Source organism: Pogoniulus pusillus, chromosome 12 (genome assembly GCF_015220805.1).
Source record: "Pogoniulus pusillus isolate bPogPus1 chromosome 12, bPogPus1.pri, whole genome shotgun sequence".
Lineage (NCBI taxonomy): Eukaryota > Metazoa > Chordata > Aves > Piciformes > Lybiidae > Pogoniulus > Pogoniulus pusillus.
In genome coordinates, this window is record NC_087275.1 from 22,297,730 (window position 1) to 22,322,959 (window position 25,230).

General features: G+C 44.3%; 1 long non-coding RNA gene across 1 annotated transcript; it reads right to left on the bottom strand.

Moving 5' to 3' along the window:
- Positions 1-1,679: 1,679 nt before the first annotated feature.
- LOC135180007 (uncharacterized) lies at positions 1,680-17,602 on the bottom strand. Its single transcript, XR_010304238.1, has 4 exons — positions 17,520-17,602; positions 11,472-11,600; positions 10,330-10,427; positions 1,680-1,935 (listed from the first exon to the last, which is right to left on the bottom strand). It is a non-coding gene; the product is annotated as an uncharacterized LOC135180007 (long non-coding RNA).
- Positions 17,603-25,230: the final 7,628 nt, after the last annotated feature.

A 25,230-nucleotide genomic window follows, 5' to 3' on the forward strand; every position in this document is an offset into this window, starting at 1 on the left:
GAGCAATGTGATCTTGCACCACTACCAATCCCTTCCACAGTCCCTTCCAACCCAAATTGTTCTATAATAATTTCAGTGCAAGAGTATTACAATGATCTTGGGACAGTGAGAAGGACCAACATGATGTCTGGCAGATAGACAGCAGGCACAATGGGGTGATGGCATTGCACAGCTAATGAGTCCATCCTGCTGACCTCCTTTTGACTAGGGGATGTTAAAATCACAGTGCTACTCACCATACAAAACCACAGAATCACAGAAACACAGAATTAATCAGTTTGGAAAAGACCTGTTACCTGACCCTTCTAATTAACTAAACTATGGCACTAAATGCCTCATCCAGCCTCCTCTTAAACACCTCCAGGGATGGTGACTCCACCGCCTCCCCAGGCAGTCCATTCCATTGCCAATCACTCCTTCTATGAAGAACTTCTTCCTAACATCCAGCCTAAACCTGCCCTGGCACAGTGTGGCCTGACCAGTGCTGAGTACAGGGGAAGAATATCCTCAAACCTCTTGTCTGGATACGTGTAGCTCGAAGTCCCTGTGCCACCCATGAGGAGATGCTTTAGGGCCTGGGAGCTACGAACCATTTCTTTAGACCTCCATGAGGAATTCAGGTAAAAGGAAAGGTCACAGACCAAAGCTCCAGGGACCAGAAGAGGAGAGTGAGACTGCTTTGGAGGACATTTCTTCTGCTTTTGAGGACGTGTCTTTCTCACCAGCCCTGACACAGTTACCTGTTTAGGAGGTAGGGTTTTACATATGCATTGTCACAACATTAAGGAGCTTCAGATCAGAGCCAAAGTCCCACTGTGCTGGACATTACAGATCCAAAACCTAAAGCTGCTCCCTGCCTTGTGAACAACAATTTCTATCTGTTCTTGGTTGTTTTTTTCCTACAGAGTGCTCACAGGGCTTTTGATTACTGTTTGCCTCACTGTAGTTCAAAGTAAAAATTAATGATCAACCTAGTTCTTCTCTAGTTTTTTAATTGGTGCCTTATTTGCTTTCTTCCAACCCTCCAGGAGCGTTTCCAGCAGTTCAAAGGGCTTGTCAGGTGGGACATCATAAGCAGGTTATCAAATCTAACTGACTTGTTAGAAAGAATATTAACACCCCCACTCCCCCTTTTCATTCCTACCCTCTATTAAAAAATATGTATACAAATATTTATATAAAGAAAACCAAAAGCATCAGTGGCTTTCTGCAGGCATTGAAATGAAAGGCTTAGCACTTCATTAGAGTTTGATTTCCTGTTCAATTCTCAGTCACAGCTCTGCCTGCCATGTCTGGTTAGTGAAGGTGATCAGTAAAGAAACTGAGACTAAACTCTATAGGAAGCAGCTGTGAAACATTCTTACTTTAGAGCATCTTTGTGAAAGCAGAGATTGTATTCATTGTTTTCACTGGGGGAAAAAGGTGCTGGGATGTGGACAAGTTAAAATGAAGTGATACAGGCTGTTACTTTTCACTTTATTCCCTGAATAATAACCGAGATTAATTTGAACCACGTCATTCACCTCTGAATTCATTTAGAAACAGGTCAAAGACTGAAGGAGATGGCACCCTGTCTGAAGCTTGACTTGCATCTCATAGAGAGATGAAGAAGATGTAACTGAATTCCCACTGAATATGATGGATTTGGTTTCAGTTCCTCTCTAAAAATGAAAATGTGGTTTATCTTTAAGAGAGAAAAGCTGCAATAAAAGTGATGAAGCAAGAGTTAGAGGCCGTATCAGGAAGGCTCTGGACCCTGATGGACTCTTGTCTCTAGCTGCACACACACGTCTCATTTTTGTTGTGTGGGTGCTCCGCTGGTCTTGGACGTGGCTGCTGGTTGTTGTTTGGCAGGTGGATGGTGCTGTAGCCAAAGCAGTGGCCCAGCTTTCTAGAGGAACGAGTTCCATTTCAGTCTTTGACACAGAATTTTATCTGTAATGTTGCAAAAAAATTGCCTATATGAACAGAAAGTAGAAGGGTGATGAGGCAAATTCATTTGGGTCAGTGCTTAAGCAGTCAAGACCATAGCATTTCAAGTTTAGAAACTGTATGATTTAAAAAAAAATGTATCTTATTTTTAAGAATCATAGAATCAGCCAGGTTGGAGGAGACCTCCAAGATCATCCAGTCCAACCTATCCCCCAACCCTATCCAGTCAACTAGACCACGGCACTAAGTGCCTCAGCCAGGCTTTGTTTGAACACCTCCAGGGATGGTGCCTCCACCACCTCCCTGGGCAGCCCATTCCAATGCCAATCACTCTCTCTGGGAAGAACTTCCTCCTAACATCCAGCCTATGCCTCCCCTGGCACAACTTGAGACTACGTCCCTTTGTTCTGTTGCTGAGTGCCTGGCACAAGAGACCAACCCCCACCTGGCTACAACCTCCCTTCATGTAGTTGTAGACAGCAATGAGGTCACCCCTGAGCCTCCTCTTCTCCAGGCTAAACAAGCCCATCTCCCTCAGCCTCTCCTCATAGGGTTTGCATTCCAGGCCTTTCACCAGCTTCATTGCCCTTCTCTGGACACGTTCCAGAATCTCAACATCTCTCTTGAATTAAGTAGCCCAGAACTGGACACAGTAGTCAAGGTGTGACCTGATCGGTGTTGAGGCATAACACCAAGACTTCCCTTCTTGTTTTGCAATGAGTTTTCCCCAAAGAATAAATTGGATGATTTGTTTCTGAGCAAGACCCAAATAAAATCCTGTAGGAGCAAAAATAGCTATTTAGAAAAGAAAAAAATCGCCAAACACAGTAACAATTAGTACATGTCAGCACTGCACTCCAGAAATGATGTCCATCTGCTCTTTGAGTCTTACTCCACTGAGCTAGTGTGGGCACACAAACCCTCAGTGGAAGAGAAGAGGTGGCAGAGGAGAAGTGGATGAAAAGCTCAGCCAATGAAATTCCAGAGCATTGCTCAGTAAAATGGGTGGAAAGCAGTAAGTGTGAATGTCAAGTGTGAGTTAAGAAAAGACATCCAGTTAATTTTTCTCAGCCTGGAGGGGATGCTTGGTTACTCAGTCAAATGTAATTGTGAGTTCCCAGAAAACATGCCCCCAAAATTGCTCCCTGCGCTAGAAATTGGAAGGCCACCTCTGCCAATAGGAATCTTAGGACTATTTCATCATGTTGCAGAGATGTGCATCCTCCCAGGAACCATATGGACCAGAGTCTAAGGCTCTTCTCATAGGATTCAGAAATGATATTGCTATTTTTACCTTTTGTTTCCTGGAGGAAAAGATGCTATGTAATTTTAAGGAATTAAGTGGAAAGGTAATGAAATGAAAGGAAAAGGAAGAGCCTCTGAGTTCTGAATTACTGAAGAGAGGAAGAAAAAAATCCATCTTTCAAACTTGTAATGCTTCCAGCAAGAGAGAAGAGCCAGGCAATGCTAAAAGCTAAAAAGGAGAAACAGCAGTGGCTTGTAAGGTCTAAACCTCTTCCTCTGTGATGTGCAGTGTTTGCATTTTTCATCTGTGTATATGTGTATTAAATTATGTTATCCGTGGGACAGCAATGTGCCCTTGTGGCCAAGAGGGTCAATGGCATCCTTGGATGCATAGAGAGAGCTCTGTCCAGCGGGTTTAGGGAGATTCTTCTCACCTCCACTCTGCTCTGGTGAGACCACGACTGGAATTCTGTGTCCAGTTCTGGGCTCCCCAGCTCAAGAGAGTTAGGGATCTGCTGGTCAGAGTCCAATGGAGAGCTATAGGAATGGTTGGAGGACTTGGACATCTCTCCTATGAAGAAAGATTATGAGAGCTGGATCACTTTAGTCTTGAGAAGAGAAAGCTGAGAGGAGATCTTGTTAATGTCTATAAATATCTGAGGAACAGATGTCAAGATAAAGGTAATCTCTTTTTGGTGATAGCCAGTGATAGGACAAGGAACAATGGGTACATGCTAGAATACAGGAAACTCCCTGTATTCTAGCATGAATACAGAGAACTCCTCAATGTGAGGAGAAACTTCATTACTCTGAGGGTGGCAGAACACTGGAGCAGGCTGCCCAGGGAGGTTTTGGAGTCTCCTTCTCTGAAGACTTTGGAAACCTGCCTGGATGAGTTCCTGTGCTGACTGCCCTAGGTGATCCTGCTTTCCAGGGGGGTTGAACAAGATGACCTCTAGAATTGCCTTCCAACTCCTAACATTTTGAGATTATGTGGTTACTAGAGAGCTTGGGAACACCAGAGGGCAAGTGATATGGACCACTTAATTGATAATGAACATTCCAGGACATCTTCTCTAAAATTTGCTTCTGTTTTGCAATGAATTAAGTGAATCAGAGGCGATATTGTCTATAGGACAACATTGACACTTCAAAGGACATGATGGCCATCGAGAGTATTGAAGTTTAAGTACTACTAAGCACACCTGATGAGTGTCAGCACTCTTCTTGGTACCCTGCAGAATATAAAAAATACTTAACAAAAAGAATTTCATGCAAAGGCCCAACTGAGAACACCCAGGAGCCAGTGGGAGGGCTGTGAAATCAGTCACAAGAGTACAAGACTCCCAGAAATGTCTTCCTAATGTGGAAATACCAAACCATGACCAAAAATAACCTGGACTCTCAGGATGCTGAGTCCTGCTGAAGGTTACCTTGAAAATGCTGCTCTAGCTTTTGCTTTGGAAAATGTTGTGCCTAAGGACAACTGAAGGCAGCCGAGCCTGTGGAAAGCATCCTGAGGGAACTGCAGGATCCTTGAATGTCGCTGGATTTAGAAAGCGGATCTTCTAGCCACACAGTGTCCCTAACTTCCTGCTTACAAACTGCTTCTGCATTGACTCAGTAGGAATAACACCATCCACTGAATCACCCACCCATCTGCAACACCTGCTTCTTCCTTAGCTATTACGCCTGCCTTGTGATGATTCAGTGTAGCTGCTCTGAGCTTGTGAGATGGGGGAAGACCATACCTTGAGACCCATGGGCTGAGGGCTATGAAAGGTCCCCTATTAATTACCAGCTTTCTGCAATCTGTCATGCAGTAAAGCCTTGTCCACTCCCTGTGACTCCACACAGTTGGGGGTTGTTTTGTAGCTTTTCCAGCCCTGCCTATCTGGAACACTTTCCTGCCGAGACACTGACTCACTTCCTCTTTAGGAAAAGCTCACCCAAAATCCTTTTCACTTTAGCTTATAAACTATTATTAACTTCATCTGTAAAGTAAAACTTTACTCATCAGTAGAGCTAGCTGGGAATTTTCCAGTGATGCACTATTTTTTTTAATTGGAAGCTGTTGATTTGTTAAAAATTAATCTTTTTTAGAAATACCCCAGTTTTGCTTAGGTTTCCATCAGGAAAAAATGCCTGCATCCAAAGAAAGGGAACAGCTCAGTGGTGCAGCCAAGACACTAGCAGTTAGGTCACTGCCATAGCAAAGCTGGGCTTTCTGGCAAAAGAGGGATCTGAATTTGGTTCCCTTATCCTGCAGAGTGCTGTAAGAACAATTATCACATGGGATGGAGCAGATTCATGGCCTTTCACTGATGTTGTTTACAGGATTACAGCATGTTAGGGGTTGGAAGGATCCTCTGGAGATCATTGAGTTCAACGCCCCTGCCAGAGCAGGACCATAATCTAGTGCAGGTCACACAGGAGCACATCCAGACAGGCCTTGAAAGTCTCCAGAGAAGTAGACTCCACAGCCTCTCTGGGGTGCCTGTTCAAGGACTCTGTGACTCCTCACATTGAGGTGGAACTCTTTGTGTTGTAGTTTGTATCCATTGCACCTTGTCCTATCACAGGGCACAACTGAGAAGAGTTTGTCCCCTCCCTCTTGACCCCCAGCCCTCATATATTTATAAGCATTGATTAGATCCCCTCTAAGTCTTCTCTTCACCAGACCAAAAAGCCCCAGGTCCCTCAGCCTCTCATAAGGAGGTGCTCCAGCCCCTTAATCATCTTTGCAGCCCTTCGTTAGATTCTTTCAAGTTAGACTCTTTCAACTCCCATTTGCTTCTGAACTGGAGAGCCCAGAACTGAACACAGTATTCCAGGTGAGGTCTCACCAGGGCAGAGTAGAGGGGCAGGAGAACTTCCCTCCATCTGCTGGATGGAGCTATTTTCATAACTTTGCATAAGAACCTGATTTCATAGTGGTTGGGGCTGGTACAAATTTGTAAATATTAATTTTAATAAATAATTTTATAAAAAATCAAAACCGCCTCGAATTAATTTCTCACCTCCCCCTAACAGAGGAGGAATCCCCTCCACGACAATTAGTTATTCCTTCTCAGATGCAGAACTCTGCACTTATCCTTGTTGAACCTCATTAGGTTCCTCTTCACCCAGCTCTCCAGTCTGTCTATTCTATTAAGTGACCTCTCAGTGGCACAAGGACTTGGTCCTAAAAGCCTATTTCATAGCAGTGCTTAATCCCAGGCAACTAGCAATTCAGAAACCCATCACTTTTTGTCTCTTTCTCATTTTCCTAAGAAACTCCTAAAAGTCTCAAGTTGCTCCCACACAGGAGCAGGATGTTTTTAAAATCTCAGAAGTTTACCCAGAACAGGAGAACTAAAAAATATCCCACATCAGCTGTGTTTTTAACAACAGTCATAGAAAGCTTTAGGTTGTAAGGGACCTTTAAAGTCCCGAGCAGCTTGTCACTCGATTCACCCTAAGGCTTGTAGCCAACATTCAGGTGTTTCCCTTAGAACTGGTGGGCAATTTCTTTGTGATACACCTCCATCAGAAAAGTGACTGCATCAGTCCAAGTGATGTAGACATGAGGCACTTCAGAGGAAATATATTTATCGCATTTCTGGTGAGTGAGGTGACAAGCTCCTGTAGCTAAGGTACATGCCAAATTTGTTAGAGCATAGGCACAATTGCACATCTGGATGTTGCTACAGACAAAACTTGGTCCTTTACCCATGCATCTGTGATTCTGTCATGGGCTAAGGAAGCATGGCTCGATTGGCAAGTGCAGCACCTTTTTCTTTGCTTTCCAGCACTGGCTCAGGATGAAAGTCTTTCAGGAGTTGCTTGAGCTACCTACTTAAGAGCCAGTTCTGATGTTTAGAGAGATATATTCAGTAGTTTATTCTGCATCTTCAGCTCTGAAAATGTGCCTTTCTGCAGTAAGAGAAATGCCATTATTACCTGAACTATATCCCTATTTTATATTCCTATCGTATTTCTCAGCAGGATTCATGCTGCTAATGGAACTATTCCTGCTCATTATGGGTTTGTAATCTGTTAATCATCAAGTGCTGAATTTCTGGGCATTTTACAAACTAGATGTTGCTTCCCATCCAACAGCCAAGAAGTCAGAAACACAGAATCACAGAATTAACCAGGTTGGAAAAGACCTTCAAGATCATCAAGTCCAACCTGTCACCTAACCCTTCTAATTAACTAAACCATGGCACTAAATGCCACATCCAGCCTCTTTTTAAACACCTCCAGGGATGGTGACTCCATCACCTCCCCAGGCAGCCCATTCCAATGCCAATCACTCTTTCTGTGAGGAACTCCTTCCTAACATCCAGCCTCAACCTGCTCTGGCACAGCTTGAGGTTGTGTTCTCTTGTTCTGTCACTGAGTGCCTGGGAGAAGAGATTAATTCCCACCTGGCTACAGCCTCCCTTCAGGTAATTGTAGAGAGCAAAAAGGTCTCCCCTGAGCCTCCTCTTCTCCAGGCTGAATGACCTCAGCTACCTCAGCCACTCCTCATAGGGATGTGCTCCAGCCCCCTCACCCCTCATCATGTTCAAGCACCTCAGCTTCTTTCTGAAATTGAGGGGCCCAGAACTGGACACAGTACTCAAGGTGTGGTCTAACCAGGTCTGAGTACAGGGACTGCATACCACCCTGGTCCTACAAGAGGAATCATCTACTGTTCAGCATGGCTGCAAGCACCCATTTGACCAAAAGAGCCAAACAAGGTGGTATGCATTTTTTTGGTAGTTACAGTTGCTACTTAGTTTGGAATGCCCTACTGTAGAGGACACATTTTCTTCTAGTGCTGTTTAACTGTGAGACTCCATAGTGAGAAAAAGATTATTTCTACTAAGAGAACTTCATCTCTGACAAGAACTTATTTCAAGGGAAAATGTCTGTCATCTGTTTCTAGAAAAGGCATTATTTCAGGGAGGTTTAGCCTTGGCCGTGTACCGATTTCCACTTCCATGCTGTGAACCCATGTCAATTGCTAGAACAAAAGGACAGGGCAGGGAAATGTCTGTGCAAATGAAATTTTTAACCCAAGAGTGAAAAGTCTCAAAGGGGTTTGATTGCAGAGGAACAGGAAAGAAAAATTCCAAGCCAATCTGTCTTTTCCACCCCCTCTATTTGTCAGTTGCTCCCCCTCCTTTAGACTGTCAGATTTCACTCCCGTTCTACCGAATGGGCACATAACTCTTGCCAGAAATGCTTCACTCACTTAACACCTACCTGCTGGAGCTTAGATCCAGAGGGTGCTGGGGAGTGGGGGGAACAATCTCAAACCCTGGTAATTGTTATAAATCACAGTGTTGCTAATCTCTTTTCAAGAGAGTCAAATGTAAAGTCATGTTCCTTCTTGTGAAAACATTACTAGCCTGTGGGTGTCAACACAACCCTCTCCTTCCAAGAAACATGTTGCATCCCACAGCGACTTTGGAGAAATTACACTCTGATGACAGTGAGGAGAGGCTGCTAGAAAAACATCATACGCCAGTTCCATACAACAGCAACCTCAACAAGCATTTGTTTTTGTAAGAGCAGCTCTCCCTAGTCTCACAAAAGGCAGAATTGAACTTCACCGAGATATATTTTAGGTCAGGGGGTTTTGTGGGGTTTTTTGGTTGCTCTTGTGGTTTGGTTTTTTTCAGCATCATTGTTGTGAGTTCTTTCCCTACCCCAAATCTGCATTATCAATTTCCTTATTAATTCTGTGCCAAGAGATACTACTCCATTCCTTTGTAGCTCTCACAAAGAGTAAACAACAACTTCAGCCATCTGGATGCTGCCTTTACACTTTCTTTTACATCCTGTGTTGTAACAGTGGAGCTATCTCCTCAAGACCAAGCAGGTCAGCCCATGACACCTACCCTGTCTTGATCCCTCCTGATGAAAAGACCATCTCTGGTCCCACAATCCCTCCAGAAGCACATCTGCTTGTAAGATCTCAGAAAGACCTCATGCTGCTTCCCAGATTAACATCTGGAAGGTGCCCCTAGACCAATCACAGGGAAAAACTCTTTCCTGGGAAACATTTTTGCAAGTGAGTAAAGAAAATGAGAGATGCTTTAAGAAGAGAGAGCAGAGTCTCAGGCAGTCAATATTCAGCATATTCCTGAAAAACAGCTCCCATGAAGTACCATAGTTTCACTTGAAGTAACATGGAATGTAGGACTCCTCTGTTAAAAGCAAATTCTTTTCAGGAAGATCCTTTGAATTCATCTGCATGATGAGGAGCACCATAAACTGGTCTGAGGTCCTTCTAGCTCCTGCATTGACCAGTCTGAATAATCTGGGGGGGGCTAAATTTTGTTTGTGTGCTTTGTTATTATGTATTCATTTATTTGGGCAGAGAGAGAAAAGTTCATGTGTGTGTGTTGGGGTAGTGTCTAGAGCTTAGACCACAGCTTTGCCTTGGCTGTGTTTCTGTCCAAAATAATGACTCTGCTTGTGACAAGTTCATATGAAGTCATGGGGCTGTCTGAGAATGCTTCACTCTAGACAACATTTATCCTTTCCGATCCTCCTGCTTCCCTCTCCGCAGTTATCCCACTGCCAGGGCGAAGCCAAGACATCACCTTTTCACCCTGCCCTGAAGAAGTAATAGCACTACCACAGTCTGTGTCTGTCAGCCTATGCATGCACACCTTATGGCCTGAACAGGCAAAACTTAGTGCCTCACAGCCCTTAATGGGTGAGTTTGCTGCCGACAGATGTACGTTTCACCATGAGATACTTCATTATAGGAGGGCTGTTAAAAAATAAGCAAACCGTGAGCTACCAAAACACAAATTTCTTCAAATGCAGCTATTCACATGGAAGTAAATACCTGCTCCAGAATATAATTGTATGTAATAAGCTGGTTTTGTTTAACACATTGTTCTTCACTTTCACTCCCAAACTGGAGGAGGAAGAAGCCACCTCCTCCTTTTAAAGATTGCCTCTTCACTTCGTTACGCAGTGAGGAGGTCTAGGGGAACTGCAGCTTGGTGTGCTGGCTTTGGTAAAGACTCCACACTTTCTTTCTCCTAGTTTATGATCCCCTCTCTCCCTCCCACGTTTCAGGCTCAGAAAAAATCAGCACAAGAGCTGACTGTTTAAAGTGGCTTGGGGAAACAGTCCCACCAGGGACACCACTGGAGCCCCTACCTCACAGAACCAGCAATCCACACTCCCCGGCTGTCTTCATGGTCCATCTTTATTGCGGTGCTCTCCAAAACCTCCTTCTCCTTTGATAATCTAGAAGTCTGTGAACATGTGAAGAAAACCTTTCAAAATCCATCAACAATACATCAGGAAAGAGGAATAGAAGGAAAAGTCACTGGAAAATGCATGAACCAGAAGAGTCAAAAACACATACATGTTTTAGAATGACTATTGGAGAGATTTGGAAGAAGAACCCATTTAGTTCTCTGTTAATTGGCTAGCATCTGTTTCATTCTGGTTCACTAAGTCTTTCTGAGAGGTGACAGCCCAAAGCTTGATCTCCTGGCAAAGCAAAGAGATAGTTCTTCGGGTAAATTGTAGATCTACTGACATCACATAGTACCATGATAATTTACACCACAAAAGGGCCTATTCAACCCATCATGTTACAGTTTATATCCAACCCAACTTTACTTTTATGGTTATCATCCTCACTATTTATTATTTACATAGCAGCAGAAACTTGACATCACAGTCAGGATGATGTCAAAGAGCCACTGGGTTGATCAGAGGGCTGGAGCACCTCTCCTGCGAGGACAGACTGAAAGAGTTTGGGCTGTTTAGTCTGGAGAAGAGAAGGCTGCAAGGTGACCTTTCAGTATCTGAAGGGGGCCTTAAAAAAGCTGGGGAAGGACTTTTCAGGATATCAGGGAGTGACAGGGGGAATGGAGCAAAGCTGGAGATGGGTAGGTTCAGGCTGGATGTGAGGAGGAAGTTCTTCACCATGAGAGTGGTGAGAGCCTGGAATGGCTTGTGGAGGGAGGTGGTTGAGGCCCTGTCCCTGGAGGTGTTTAAGCCCAGGCTGGATGGGGCTCTGGCCAGCCTGATGTAGGGTAGGGTGTCCCTGCCCATGGCTGGGGGATTGGAATTAGATGATCCTTGTGGCCCCTTCCAACCCTGACTGATTCTATGTTGTTTGTGCAGCATTAGGTGCTGTGACAACTCATGCAATGCTCTTGCAAAGAACTTTTGTTCTTCCTCTGTTGCTATCTAACATATACCTACACCAAGTCTATCCAAATAGATTTTCACCAAGTGCTTAAATGGCTGAGCTTTGGCCAAGAAGGCACCATGGAATTACTCACAGTGACAGGGTAGATGAAATGTAAGCATCCTCAATTCATCCAATTATTTTTCAATAGAAGCTGGGGCCAGAAGGGACTCTGTACATCATTACTCTTGATATTCCAGACATTCTTGTTTGGAGTTTGGTTCTATGGAAAGAAATAATAGTTTGTTTCACTGACAGCAGAGGACAAGTAAAAATTAGTGCATTTTATGGGACATAAAAAAGTCCATTAGAAAATGATGTGTAGAGAGAGACTTTTTTCACCGTGCAACACAACCCTCCACCATGCTTCAAAATAAAGATATTGATGGAAGACACGTGGTTATGCTTACCAAATGCCATATTTTGGAGTCAGCTATAAGTCTAGAGAAATTATGGGAGAATAATACTGGAATCTGATGGAGGAAAGAAGATGGGAAAGCTGTGGTAATTTTTTTTTTCTTTGTTCACTGAAGTTAACTATGGATTACTGTAAGCTGATTTTGGTAGTGATTCACTTCTATACTTTAGTTCACTTATTGCTCCTGTAAAACTGAACTTCAGCTCAAATCCAAACCATGAACATGGGAGTTCTGGCCTTCTTGAAATCTGAGTCTAGATCTTGGTTCTGCATGCTGCTGCTCTGCTTAGAGTCATAGAGTGCATCAGGTTGGAAGTCTTGAGTCGTCCAACCCCTCTGCAGTAAGCAGGGATGTATTTAACTAGATCAGTTTGCTCAGGGTCCCACCAAATTTAACCTTGAATGTCTCCAGAGATGGGGCCTTGAGAGAGGCCTCTGTCTGAACACGCAGATCACCTGGGGAGGTGATGATTATGTTAAGAACTGAGGAATGTCTCAACAAACAAGTCCCTCATAGTGTTCAGTGCAAATCTACCTTGCTTCAGTTTAAAACCATTGCCTCTCATCCTATTATTAGCAGTCCTTCTGAGCAGTCCCTCGTCAACTCTCCTGTAGGTCCCCTTCAGACACTGAAACATAGTTATAAAGTCTCCCTGGAGCCTTTTACACTCCAGGCTGAACAACCGCAACTGTCATGGCCTGTCTTTGCAGCAGATGTGCTCCAGGGCTCTGAGCATCTTCATGGCCCTTCTCTGGACATGCTCCAGCAGAAGCATGTCCTTCCTGTGTTGAGGACTCCAGAGCTGGACACAGTTTTCCAAGGGAGGCTGCACTAGAGCAGAGTAGAGTGGCAGAATTACCGCTCTTGACCTGCTGGCCACACTTCTTTCGATGCAGCCCAGGATATATTTTGCCTTCTGGGATGCAAGTGCATATTGTTGGCTCATGTCCAGCTTCTCATCCACCAGTAACCCTAAGATCTTTTCTGCAGGGCTATGCTCAATCTCATCATCCTCCAGCCTGTATTGATAATGAAGATTGTCCCAACCCAGGTCCAGGTTTATGCATTTCTCTTTACTGATCCTCACGAGCTTCTCCCGAGTCCACTTCTCCAGTCTAGGTCCCTCTAGATGACATTCTGTTCCTTAGTCATGTCAGCCACACCACTCAGTTTGTTATCATCAGCAAACCTGCTGAGGGTGCACTCAACCTCACTGTTGATATCGTTGATGAAGACATCTAATACACTGGTGCCTGGATGAGGCACTTAGTGCCATGGTCTAGTTGATTGGTTAGGGCTGGGTGATAGGTTGGACTGGATGATCTTGGAGGTCTCTTCCAACCTGGTTGATTCTATGATTCAATACAAACTGCCAAGAGACACCACTAGCTACCCTTCTCCATCTGGACACTGAGCTGTTGACCACTACCTTTTGGATGCAACCATCCAACCAATTCCTTATCCACCAAACAGTCCACCCATTGAATCTGTGTCTCTCCAGTTTAGAGTGAAAGATGTTATGGAAGACTCTGTCAAAGACTTTGCAGAAGTCCAGAAAGATAGCATCTTCCCTTGTCCACAGATGTGGTGACTCGTTGTGCATGCATCCTCAGCTGGGGCTTCTCTCCACTGGAAATGCAGTTATTATCCAGGGAACAAAATAAAGAAAATCTCTTTAAAATACTTACCAAAGTGGAAGTTGAACAACTTAAACTGTTTCCTGAATGCATGTGGAATCTGTCTGGAAGAAACTCTATAAACAGAACTACCAATGAATCTAAAGTCTCTCTGAATTTTTGTTGTAAGTTGAGTTAAATTTCTGGCTTATTTGCATTTATGTGAAATTGAGATAGACTTCCAAGATTCAGTCACTTGTAATAGTATGAGATAGAGACTTCTCAAACCTGATGTGAAAGCTGAAACCTAGGCCAGCTTCTTATCCACAAGCTGATCTTACCATGAGTAAAAAGATGTTGTTTCCTTCTCTCACTTCCTATACTGCTTAAGAGGGAAGAAAAAAAAAAAGCAGTGGTATCCAGGACAGCTACCAAAATTCTTTCTGAAAAGCACAACCCTTTTTCATTGCTGGCACTTCCACTTCGATCAAATCCTTTGTTTTATGCATTTATCAGCCTGCATGCTTGTGCCAAATCTGCACAGGAGGTACACAGTCTCTTTATAAGCAGATCTAATTTCAGAGTGACCCAGAAACTTGCTCAGCAAAGCACTTGCCTGCCACCCATCAGAGGCTGAGTATGGCTGGATTGGCACCTTAACCCATACCGAGCCATCTCTGCCAACTACACACAGGAGTTTTCTAACTCCCTGTTAAAAAAAAGAAATCTCTTCAGCCAAAATCCCCTCCTGGCCTGCAAATTTGTTCATGCATACACCTCTGTGCTGTAAACTAAATATCTGGTGTATTGCAAAACCATACTGAAGGAGCCAACTGGAACAGAGCAGAGCTTCCACTGGGAGAAGGTGTTTGAGCTGTTGAATTTACTGACTACTCATACGCCCTATCCAAAGGAGAACTACACATTTTGCTTTAATAATCCTGTTGGTGAGTATCACCTGATCTTTTGATACCCACTAACTAATTGAGGACTGATAGCATTAGTAAGATTCCACATGCTTAGGAGTATGCAACTGTGGAGTAAGTTGGGTGTAGCAGCACCTGACCATGTAAGACATGAGTCTTTCCTAGGAACAATTCATACTTGCAATTGAGCCTTGCAGGCAGGAGATAATCCTTCTATAGTGCCCTGAATGTGCAGCTCTTTGTATTTCACAAGCCTGGGCAAGAAATAGGGAAACAAACTTTCAAGAGGGGAGAAATGGGAACACAGCATCAGCTTGCAAAGAATAGCCACTGTCTGTGTGAATGAGTAACAGGCTTCCCTGGGCCACATTTAGCAGCATATTATTGACTTAATTTCACACTTTCCATATCTGAGTGGCCAACAAATGAATGAGACTTCTACACATGTGCATCTTCCCTTCTACACTTGCATGTTCCCATCTTCTACATGTCGATGCCCAGCAGCCCCTTTACCACTCATGTCCCCATTTACAGTGGTCAGTTGATTTGTGCTCAGAGTGCATAGCAAGTTTGCATGGGGTTCCTGTTGCTTAGAAAGAAATGGCTCAGTCCCAGAAGGTTTTTGGACCCCAATGTAGTCCATTGGGATATCATTCCCAAAGCTAAGATAATTTCCTAATTGGTCTGCAACTGTGAAGTCTCCACATTTGGGCTTTCCTTTTGTTCACCAGCAAGGGAAGCAAAGGACACTTGGAACTTCTGTCCACAAAGTTTACAGTCTGGGATTTGTTTGGGATTTTCCTCATTTGGCAGCCAGGTCCATTGACATCTTAGGTATTGTGCTGTTATCTAAGTCGCTAAGGCCAAGCCTGCCACAATGCATTTTACTCAGTACCCAACATGGAGAGACTTTGGTGGAGCAGCAGCCTCAGGAGAATCATAGAATCAACCAAGTTGGAAGAGACCTCCAAGATCATCCAGTCCAACCTATTCCCCAGCCCTATCCAGTCAACCAGACCATAGCACCAAGTGCCTCATCCAGGCTTTTCTTGAACACCTACAGGGACGGTGCCTCCACCACCTCCCTGGGCAGCCCATTCCAATGCCAAGCACTCCCTCTGTGAAGAACTTCCTCCTAACATCCAGCCTATACCTCTCCTCACACAGCTTTAGACTGTGTCCCCTTGTTCTGTTGCTGCTTGCCTGGCAGAAGAGACCAACCCCCACCTGGCTACAGCCTCCCTTCAGGTAGTTGTAGACAGCAATGAGATCTGCCCTCAGCCTCCTCTTCTGCAGGCTGCACACCCCCAGCTCCCTCAGCCTCTCCTCACAGGGTTGTGTTCCAGGCCCCTCACCAGCTTTGCCACCCTTCTCTGGACACGTTCCAGCACCTCAACATCTCTCTTGAATTGAGGGGCCCAGAACTGGACACAGTACTCAGGGTGTGGCCTGACCAGTGCTGAGTGCAGGGGCAGAATAACCTCCCTCGCCCTACTGGCCACACTGCTCCTGATGCAGGCCAGGATGCCTGTATCAGCACTTCTCTAAATTCCTTGAGCACCTTCCTACGGGCGAGCGCAGGCCCAGCAGGCATTGCCCTGCTCGCTGCGAACTGCTGGCCTGCCATGGCAGGGGTCAGTGAAGGACTGCTGCTCCCTAGGGAAGGGGGGGGTTAGAGGTTAAGGGAAATGAAGGGTTAATTGGTGTGAGAGTCTAAATCCTCTCTCTGGTTCATCAACAACGATAAAGATTGCATCGTCTCTTCCTAACCAACAAAGACAAAGATTGTGACTTGATGATCTGTGAGGTCCCTTCCAACCCTGATGATACTGTGATACCTTCCGGGCTCAGACTCGGTGCTTGGCCTAAAGCTCAGGGACGCAAAGCAACAGACAACAGCCTTGGCAAATCTTGCACCTCAGCCTGGCTGGCATGCCCAGGATACATACACCTTATCTCAGCTATCCCGAAGAGAAAAGGCTTCTGTGGATTCAGGGTATGGACGGGTATGGGCAGGTACAGCCAGGGAGGGGGCCAAGGCCCTCTCCCCGGTGGCGCCGCACCCCTGCGAATGCATGGGGATACACAGGAAGAGTCCCTGGGGAGCTGCAGCCAGACACCGAGCAGAAACTGCATAAAAGGCAGGAGGAATGCCTGCCAAAGGGTGGCACTCCCACCACACCACCAGAAGAACCCCTGACGAACTCCACAGATCACCCCTGGGCCACACACCTCTCTCTCTCTCCCCCTATCAGCGACTGAGGGTAATATGATCCCAGCTCTTTTCCTTCCCTGATTCTTCTCTTCTTCTCCTCCATCGTTCTCTTTATCTCTCTCTCCTCCTTCTCTCCCTCACTCTCTCCCTCTGTTTTGTCTAACTTTGTCCTTTAATAAATAGTTTTGTGGTGATCTATGGTCTCGTTTGCACCTTAATTTCACAACACAGAAATCCATAAGAAGAGATCTTGCTCCTCTGGACAGAGATATTGTTAATCTCTGTTCTCTGGACCTTGACAATTGGTATAACCACAAAGAAGGTCCTCCACAGACTAGAAAGCATTTACTTCTTGGAAGTAAAATGCATTTTCCGTCCTTTTGCCCTCAGCATCTCAGGGCTCAAGACTAGGACAGGGAGTCCAGAGCCAGCCTCATAACAAGACATGCATCAGCTCTAAGGCTCATCAAACTCACTGAACAGTCCCCTGGCCAGGCAGGAAAACAACTGCTCAAAAAGAAAGAGAAATGTGGTTGTTTCCTGACTGAAAGAGCCATGTTAATTTATGGCAGTGGCTGAAAAGTACTAAGGAAAGGCCAGGGTCATGCAGGAGAGAGTAGGGATGGGTTATGGCATGAGAAGAGAAGGAAGGAGGAGCATGCAAGGAGTGTTCTTGGAGATGGCAAAACTGTCTCAGTTCTAATTTAAAATTCCCAGAGACACAAATAAATTTGATAGAAACAAATAACAATTTATAGAGTGCCCTTCCCTCTTCCTCCTTCTTTCCCAAAAGAAAGGAATTAGATGCAGATCGAGGAAAAGGTCAGCACACCCAAATAAGTAAATCTCATTTGATTTGGAAGTTTAAAAAGAAAAAGTTTAACAATAACTTAAAAAGGTGTCTGAGGTAGGGAGGTTACAAAGGCATAGAGAAGGGAAAGCAAATACAAAATGTGTAGATACAACCTGATTTTTATGGTGATGGCCACATGGCAAAACAAAGAGAACCAGGAACAGGATGAGTGATGCTGGTAAGCAGGGAGGCAGGGAGCACAGAGAGAGAGAGAACAGGCAGTCCCCCTGCTTTTATGGAGCTTTAGACAGGAAGGGGAGTGGGCGAACCATCACCTGGTGGTGTTCAGATCCACCCCTGGGAGGGGTCGAGACCACCTAGGGTCAGGTTCAAGGTCATTCCCCCTGGAGGGTTAACCCTGTACAGAAAACGTAGTATCGGTTCACCTGCTGCAGGTGGGCACACCTTGAGCATATACTGTGTTATGCAGGAGGAGAAAACCTGGCCAGCAGCTCCATGAAAGCGAAAGCTGCACATCCTCCCCTGTTTAGCACTGTGTGATAGCAAGAGGTCTCTGAAGCATCTCGGTACTTAGCAGTATGACAAAACGGTCTCACGCTTGTTCTTTCCCTTTTCACCTACAGATGGGAGCAAAGAGCTCTTTACCTCTCAAGCTCCGAGTCACTGGGCTTACAATAAATACAGCAAACTCGGCTTTAAGAGAGTGAAAGCCATAGGAAGTGTTCGCAGCAGTCAAGAGGGGTGGATTACCACATCAAACAGCCTTGGCAATATTGATGTTTTTCCATGCATTTACAAATTGCATGTGGTGCAGCTGACTTACTGTATAACCCAGGAAAAAAAAAACAAGTTGGCCCAGCTTGGAAAAATCTCATATCCTTCAAGGTATTTGTGTAGGCTCAGCACGGTCATGTCCGGGTTTACATTAATATTCTGCAAGGGCTCAGAACTAACCACACACCACCAGTCTTAGGTGAGGCAATGTGGTTCTTGGCCAAGTTTGCAGAGAGGTCTGGATTCTGTCCCTACTAGATGAGCTTCTGGACTAGCTAGGGTCAAACCCTGAGCTGATGCAGAGAGCTAGAGACTAGCTATGTTGTAGGCAGTCACTGCCCTATGCCACTTCTCCAGAACAGCAGGTGACTGCACAGCTGTGACACACATACAGCTGTGATTTCATCCCCAGATGGTTTTCTTTGCAGCCTGATGAAGGAACTTGCTTTCTCCAGCCCTTCCTAGTTTCCTCTCCTCCTTTTCCTTCTCTTCCAAGTCCTGATGAAGCACATTACTGTGAAAAACATGCTCCCATTGTTTCCCCTGAAGTGCTCTGAGTACTGCATAACTCATCTCCTTGATCCAGATCAGGAAGAGCATCAAGAAAGAGACTTCAATAGCTCCATATGTTTAGCCTGTCAAATAAAAGATAGAGTTCTGTTTTAGTATAAGTACGTACTTCAATGGAGCAGAAGGCAAACATGAATCAAAATCTGGGAGTTAAATCTGGAAAGATTCACATGAGAAAGAAGGCATGATATTTTGGGATGATTAATTGCCCAAACTGTGCCTAAAATACCACAGAAAGAAGTGAATCCTTTATCCCAACCCAGATACCTTTCTGGAAGACAGTCTCTAGGCAGACACAAGATCATAGAATCAACCAGGTTGGAAGAAACGTCCAAGATCATCCAGTTCAACCTATCATGCTGAAAGCAGTTTAAAGGTGGCTGGATGGAATTTTCTGGAAGTCAGACTGCTAGTTTATTTGGTCTCAAAGTGCAGATATTGACCAATCACTTGTTTTTTAAATATATTTAACTTCAGTACAAAGGGTTTCAGTCAGGAATATATGCTAGAAGATCAGAAAGTCAATCTGTAGTTTATACTGTTCAAAGCTGGTAAACCAGGAGGAAAAAAATAATATTCTCTTCACCATGGAAACACAAAGACACCGAAAACAAAATCAAAAGGTTGGTTGTTGTGTGATAGAAGACAAAATGGGACACACAGACTGAGAAAGGAGTTGTTAAAAATGAAAATGAAAAGAAAGCGTTGAGGCAATCTGGTTAACTTTGCTACACAGATAGACCATATAATGACCCAAAGGACTCAGTCTGTGAAATTCATCCTGTAATCACAATGGGAGGAAGGCAGCAAAAGACACATTTCTTGGGAAGGATACTGACAAACCTCCAAAACCACACGCAGAAAGACAGGCATGCAACAGCAAGTCAAGGAGAAAGGTTAGAAGGTATCATGGCAAAATGGAAAACGCTGGAAATTGCAAATCAAGTTATCCAAAAAGTTGGGTCAGCAGTTATCAGCCCTAAAAACGCATGCCATTTCACAAATCTGAACTGATTTTAGAAGCATCCCCTTCTCCTGTGACTGTGGAAGGACATCAGCGTGAGGTTGTTGGTGACCATTTTTCACCTGAGCAGTGTTTCCTGTTGCTAAGACACAGATGTGGTTTCCCTGATTGCCTGAACCTGGTGATCGGTAAGCCATCTACCAGAAATAAATGTGTAAGATTACTGTTTCACTGTGGATACAGAAATCAATGCCACAAACCTGAGGAACTACGTACAGAGAAAGATAGCTATACATTTCATGCTACTGTTTTGATTTCTCAGAGGCCAGGGTCACAGCTCCTGCTTCAACTCATATTCCCAAGTGCCCTGTAGCAGATGTTTTGGCTGAGAAAGACCTGTGTGAATTCAGCCTTCAACAGCACAAACATCCACTTATAAGTAAATTTCTCAGGATCCCTTTCCCCCTGACGGAGAGAGAGGCACTGTGGCATATCTCAGTTTATTTGCATGCCTGAAAAACATCAGACAACTTGTACCTAAGAAATGTCTCCATAGCTCTTCTGGCCCTACAGGCTGGATGAGACATATGAAGTCATCTCATATGACCCCTGTGCTTAGTGTCTGCACTTCAGTTCCTTACACAGATGGCAGTGTTTCTGTAGCTCATTGAAATGTCACTGGGACAAGTTCATTAACATCTGTGGAGATGTCGCTGAGCTGCTGACACCATGAGAAGGAAGTGAGAGCCAGCAGTTCTGAGAAGAAGATGGATCACTACCTGTTCATTGCTTTATGTGCATAAAGAGATGTTGAGCTACTGGAACGTGTTCAGAGAAGGGTGATGAAGCTGCTGAGAGGCCTGGAACACAGCCCTGTGAGGAGAGGCTGAGGGAGCTGGGGGTGTTTAGCCTGGAGAAGAGGAGGCTCAGGGGTGACCTCATTGCTGTCTATAACTACCTGAAGGGAGGCTGTAGGCAGGTGGAGGGTTGGTTTCTTCTGGCAGGCAAGCAGCAACAGAACAAGGAGAAAATTTCAAGTTGTGCCAGGGGAGGTCTAGGCTGGATGTTAGGAGGAAGTTCTTCCCAGACAGAGTGATTTGCCATTGGAATGGGCTTCCCAGGGAGGTGGTGGAGTCGCCATCCCTGTAGGTGTTCAAGAAAAGCCTGGATGAGGCACTTAGTACAATGGTTTAGTTGATTGGAGAGGGCTGGGTGCTAGGTTGGAATGGATGATCTTGAAGGTCTCTTCCAATGTGGTTGATTCTATGATTCTATGAAGTCTTTTGCCCTATAAATTGTGGTGTTGTACACTCTCACTTCTCTCCAGCATCTCCAAATTTCCAATGGAAGCTGACAGCAGCTTGTCTCCAATAGTCCTCAATTTCCACTATGTTTTTGCTCTCCTTCATTGAGGAAATCATTCAGAGTAAGTGAGGAAGGAGACCCCTTTCCATGTCAGCAGCTTCTAGACGGGTTCCCAAAGTTGTGGGACACTGCAGCCTTTCACTGAGGGGTCAGAGGGATTAGATAAGTAACTTCTGCTTTGCCTTTCTTTCTTCTGAGAAAAAGTGGCTGTGGTTTTGTTGGGTTTTTGGTGTGATTTTTTTTCCTCACAGCAGTCAGCCAATACTGGATACCTTAAGAGTTGTTTCTGTTGGATAAAGAAACCTGTTCTGAAGCTGGGTGCTTTGTAGAAAGCTGATTATTGAAAGAGGATGTCAGGAGACCTGCTTCCCTGAACTCGGCATGGGTGAACAATAGAATGCAGTTTCTAATTCAAGACTCTTTTCAACCAACACAGCCCATAAAACAACTTCTTCTTTCTCTGAGTCTCTCTCTCTTCACAGCTTTATCTTAACAGCAGATGACAAGTAATTTTTTGGTGTATCCTCATTTTCCATCTCTCTTGGGTTTGGGTTTGGTTTTTTTTTTCCTGCAGGCAGGACATGCATGCTTGGCTGGTGTTAATTCAGTCCCAAGGTTTCTTGTTCTCTGTGTTCTCATTCAGACTATCATCAGGAACAAAGACAGCATTAATTTGTCCACTATTTCACTGTCTAGAAGGTATTATGCTTATCAGATTCAAAGCAAGGTTGTGGCTGCATATGGATCAAAGATAAGATACACCGAGATACACCTGACTTATCAAGTTAATAGCACCTCAGCTGTAACTTCTCATCTTCTCGACTTGCTGGCACATACAATGACAAACCACTGAGGACAGTCTGCTTCCTCATACAGATGCATTTCAAGGCAAAACCTTCATTTTCTGAGAGCTGGGTCATGCCAATTTGTGTCCACTTCAGATATAACTTTCTAAGGGTGCAGAGTCAAAAAAGGGAAGTAGTTCTCCTGAACATGAAAGGGTATTTCTAAGAAAATACTGAAGTACCTATGTAGTGCTTTTTTCTATACCCAAAAGACTACTATATTGTGTTGCTAAATTGCTTGTTCTTGTGTGGCATGGCTTATACCCAATCCCAAGCTAAACCATCCTTACTCACTGTTCTGGAAGGCTATACATAACAGACAAGTTGACAGCAAATGGATCTTCAACTCATAGGATAATGTGAGACATGGTACAGAAGAAAGCATATGCAAAACCTTCCACTCAGCTCCTAAATCACTGCTTTGCTTATTACTTCTTTCCCAGGTTGGCTTGTAAGTAGGATGTCTCCTGTCAAACTCAGCCTTCACGTTTTGAAAAGCCCTGTAAATCAGCCCTGTGATAGAGCAACATAGAGAAGTGAACTGTCCAAATACAACTTTTACAAAATCAGGTCAGAGAAATCCTGTCTGTGAAGGGGGTCAAACAGTAAAGAAAGAAGAGGAGAGAGCAGAAACAGTGGGGGTGTAGGGTGGGGGAATAGTATGGATGTCTTTCCTGTTCTCGTTTAGCCTGAATAAGAAATGAAGGAGGGGAGAAGGAGAGGAGGGCAGAACTAGAACAGAACTATTTTAGGCTGCTTTATAACCAACAGTCTTTATTATTTACATATAAAGCCAGACTGGACAAAGCACTAAAAATACACCATATCTTTCCCATTGGGAACAATCCTGTACCAGCAGGGAGATGTAGCAGTTGACATAAGTGGCCTTTTTCTATCATTAGCCCCTGTGATTCCATGCCCATTTCATCCGCAGCATGTATGCTTCTTACAAGGCTCTCTGCAATAATAGTGCCAGAAATACAATCCACTGCAGTGCTTGTTCTCTGCACTGCTGAGGATCTGACACTTTTTAATGGTTGCTATATTGGTATGGACATTGATGACAAATGCCTTGATACTCCTCTCTAGCCCACCAATTTTATACCAGCATAACTCAAGCCAATAGATAGATAGATAGATATAGATATAGATATAGATATAGATATAGATATAGATATAGATATAGATATATCAGCAGATATATCATGCAGGTTTTGTGGTGATTTCTACAGACAGGAACAGATGACATATCATGCTACAAAACTCCTGGAGAAGATGATCACTGTTATCTGCCATTGCTATGCACACCACCACTTCACTTAGCAGGTTTTAAACAACTGCCTCAACTTTTCCACTTTCTCCTAGTTCCTTAGGTCTAGAGTTACCTGTCTTGAATGCTAAAGATACCTTGTCAGTCTTGTGGCAGAGACTATTTTTACAGGGCAAATTCCTGATAATAATAGGGAATCTTCATTGCCAAAAGTAGGAGTCTTGTGAAGAGTTCCTGTTAACACTATATTATTCCCTAAAGCACTCTCTGGGAAGCTAGAAGGATGTACAGTGCACCTAGTGTAGGTTTTGAGCCGCGTCCAGCACTCAGATGTCTTCCCCTTTTGATGTCACCACTTAGCAGGAAAGTCAGCTTGTTTAAGGATGTGAGTGCTTTAACTGAAGCTAAAGTAGGCAGGAACTTGGTTCAGTCAGTTTTTCTGTTTCAGGATCTTCCCACTGAGGTTATCTGAAGATCATCTGTGATGTGGCTTTCTGGTTTCTCTGTATTATTAAGGAGCTGACCTGGCACGATCTGTCTGTCTGTGCCAGGAAAGTATTATCTAGGAAGACATTCCTCTCCATGCAGTCAGCTTCTTGTTGCAGGCTTGTGGCTTTGTAGCTTGGCATGGACTGTTCTCAGAGAGAGGATGATCTTTGGGATTGGCTGGCTCACATTTCTTATTGCAGATCCTCTTGTAGCACCTTGTGAAGATCAAAAATCAATCCAAATACAAATAACAGTCTTAGAAATATTTTCAATGCCAAGCTAGCATCGTTTCAACTCAAAGAAGAGAAGCGTTCTGTGCACAGATTGTGTGAGAGTTGCTTTAAGCCCTTCCCTCAACTGGAAAAGGGTGACTGTCACGTCAGAGGTAGAGCACTGAACACACTAACCATGAACTCATTTTGGTTGGTTTTGACCCAGTTGTATCAGTTTAATGAGGGAATAAAGAGCACTCCTCAAGAAAGTACACACTTCCTGCTCAAGGTGTCTAGTCTGTGGTGCTCAGCACTCAGCTTGCCTGATGTTTATTGCAGCACTACATATATGGACAGGTGTACCAAATGCCTGCCGCTTACTCCACTTGAGTTTTGGATTCCAGGCACCTGTCATGCCATGGCTTAGCAGCAGCAGAGACCAAAGCATCATCTGCAAAAGTGCTGAAATGTTTTTTTACAAGCTGAAATAGGAAGTGATAACTTGTGCTGGTTTGAGGCTAATTGGAATATTTTAATGAGAGAAATTAGATCATTGGTTGTGAAAAGAAAATAATGATGAAGTCTATATCATTCACTGGTTTGCTGAGAGGGATATAAAGCTAAAATATAAACAATCTTCTCTCACTTTGTCCTGGGACAGAAGCTGAAACAACCTGAGAAAGAGATAATTGAAATCTACATCTGTGTCCAGTTCTGGGCTCCTCAATTGAAGAGAGATGTTGAGATACTGGAACGTGTCCAGAGAAGGGTGACGAAGCTGGTGAGGGGCCTGGAACACAGCCCTGTGAGGAGAGGCGGATGGAGCTGGGGGTGTTTAGCCTGGAGGAGGCTCAGGGGTGACCTCATTGCTATCTACAACTACCTGAAGGGAGGCTGTAGCCAGGTGGGGGTCAATCACTTCTCTCAAGCAACCAGCAACAGAGCAAGGAGACAGAGTTTCAAGTTGTGCCAGGGGAGGTATAGGCTGGATGTTAGGAGGAAGTTCTTCCCAGACAGAGTGATTGGCATTGGAATGGGCTGCCCAGGGTGGTGGTGGAGTCACCATCCCTGGAGGTGTTCAAGAAAAGCCTGGATGAGGCACTTAGTGCCATGGTCTAGTTGACTGGATAGGGCTGGGTGCTAGGTTGGACTGGATGATCTTGGAGGTCTCTTCCAACTCAGTTGATTCTATGATTCTATGAAAGAAAGAGTGGTAAAGAGAGAAAGACTGTAAATGACTAACTATGGAGAAGACTTCAGTTACAGTTCATATCTTTGTAGAAACAAAGTTGATCAAACTCAAAACAAAAACCACAGTAAAGTAGGCTTCCTTTACTCCAGTGCTAGGGGAGCTCACTTGCTGTTTTCATTTCT